Below are 2673 nucleotides of genomic sequence, written 5' to 3' on the forward strand. Positions count from 1 at the left end.
TGAAGAAAGCAATGGGAGTAATGAATTTCTATGACATGTAAGACAAAGAGGGTAGTAGGCAGGCCTAACAAATGGTAGGAAGTGCCTAAAATTTCCACCCCAACTATGCAAGTAAAAACTATTTGTCTAATGTTATGAGAAGCCTGCAATTAGAACAAGCAAGTATTCTACCCTCTGCCATACAATGGCAGAACGTGCCTGGTAATCAATTAATACAGCTCTCCTGCAAGGTAGGAAAGTGCTATAATCACCATGTGACAGATAAGGAACGAAGATACAAAGACTACATCTAATCCCAAGGAACTAGGCTTCTGCATCCACATTAGACTTCAGCTACCTCTTTATGTGAGAATGTGACAATTCACTTCTATCCCAACTGGAAGAAGGAGAAAAACTTGGGCACCTACGTGGGGAGAGATCTTCAGCGCATGCCAGCCAAACCCCCAATCTGAATGGACCATAGCTGTGCGAGCAGATAGGCTATCAGTCTAGATACAGCTGAGAAGGTTTACCAGAATCCACACTGGTTAAAGTACATGTACCTGAAATAAGGTGTCCCATACTCATCTTCAACCTCCCAACTAATGACAGTGTTTCTTGTTTATCTCATGTTTTACCAGGGAACCTGTGGTACCCTGTGTCACCCTCTATCACAAAAAAAAAATCTAATTTTTGAGTAACAGTCTCCCCTTAATTTATATTATGATGTTATTAAATCTGCTGGAAAGTAAATAGTAATTAGAACAATTGTATTGAAGTCAATACAGCATGACAGCTTAAATTAACAAATTTAACCCCAAATCACTAAATACGATTTTTCGCTGAGAATTCTAGCTTTTTTGCCTCATTTTGCCAGACAGCTATTCTCTTCACCCACTCCCATCTATATTGCATGCATCAGCTTTATGTGATGTGGAAGAGTAAACGTGCTTCAAGCCAACTGAGAAAGTCTGGATTATTTTACTCAAACCACTAATTAAAGGCATGGCAAAGGGATAGTGTAGTATATACATAGTATAAACATAGTATATACAATAAACTATTATAACATGATAAACATATATATATATTGTAAAATTATAAACTATTATAAAGTTAGGAGCAACTGATGATTGTTTGCCAGATCAGTTATCTGGTATTTTAAGCACTACTTTATTTCCCGTTGGAGGCATCCCTTCACCCCTAATCAGATCCTCACTTGGGCCCCTAACTTGTGTGCATGCAAGCTGCCTAGACAGTCATGTAGCATTTCCCTTTTGGACAGGTCATCATTGCTCTCCGGCAAAAAATAGCTTTGTTAAAGAGTTTACGTGTTAGCTAAACATTACAGCATGAAGACGGTAGCACTCACCCACACAGCTCCATCCTCTCCTTGCAAGGACTGATGCCTGGGGTTGGGTGTTTCATTTGGAGAGCATCTTAGCAAAGACATTTTTTCCTAATCACTACAACCTGCACACATGGTACTACACGGACCTAGGGCCAGGAAACCTATTGTTTAGTCTGGAGCAGAGGAGGCTGGGGGGACACCTTATTGCTCTCCACAGCTACTTGAAAGGAGGTTGTAGCGAGGTGGGTGTCGGTCTCTTCTCCAAAGGAAGTAGCGATAGGACAAGAGGAAATGGCCTGAAGTTGTGCCAGGGAAGTTTTAGATTGGATGTTAGGAAAAATTTCTTTACTGAAAGAGTGCTCAGGCACTGGAACAGGCTGCCCAGGGAGGCGGTGGAGTCACCATCCCTGGAGGTGTTCAAAAAATGCATGTATGTGGCATTTCAGGACATGGTTTAGCAGACGTGATGGTGCTGGGTTGATGGTTGAACTTGATGATCTTAGAGGACTTTTCCAATCTTAGTGATTCTATGATTCTAACTGTTTTGTCTGATGGATTTTTTAAAACAACCACAGAGCGATGAAAAATATTTTACTGGACTGATTTAGTAACAGAAGGGAACCAAATTCAGCTGTCGGCGCTCGACGCGCAGATGAGGAGGTGGTTTCACCCTCTCCTACCCGAGCCTTTTAGACACCATGGCCTACGCAACGTCACCGCTCCTGCCTCGGCCCTCGGCCTGTTTGCACAGGGCGAGCTCGGCACCAGCCTCGCCCAGGCCTCGCCGCGGGGCATGTGAGCGCGGGGAGCTGGCTTGGGCGCAGGTGGGGCAGCCAGCAAGCCCGGCAACGGAGAGGCGACTGCGGGCGCGCGTTACCGGAGCGCTCCTGTCAGCAGACATCCTGACGAAGCCCTCTTCTTCGCCCCCACGAACCCTCCTCTTTGCCGTAACAGAGGGGAGAAAGCTCGAGTGTTTTCCAGGCTTTACCGAGGGAAAACTTCGCTGCCGACACCAGTAACCGGGGGCGGAGGGTGCCGCCGGCAGGGAGCTGAAATTTCCCCCCTTTTCACGCTCAGCTGCCCGCTACGGCCGGGGCTTCGCCCCGCTCTCCCCGGGCGCTCCCCGGGGCACGGCTCCCCGGGGACAGCGGGGCGAAGCCCCGGCCCCTCGGCGCGGGCGGCTGCCCCACGTACAGCCCATCAGCTGCGGGGAGACCCCCCGAAACCCCTCAGCCCCTCGGAGCGGCGGGGCAGGCCGGGTCCCTCCCCCGGCCCCTCCCCCGGGCTTTTATAAGGCCGCGGAGTTTCCGCGTCCTGTGACTGCAGTCAGGTGGTTGCGGGGT

Source organism: Opisthocomus hoazin, chromosome 2 (assembly GCF_030867145.1).
Source record: "Opisthocomus hoazin isolate bOpiHoa1 chromosome 2, bOpiHoa1.hap1, whole genome shotgun sequence".
NCBI classification, from domain to species: domain Eukaryota; kingdom Metazoa; phylum Chordata; class Aves; order Opisthocomiformes; family Opisthocomidae; genus Opisthocomus; species Opisthocomus hoazin.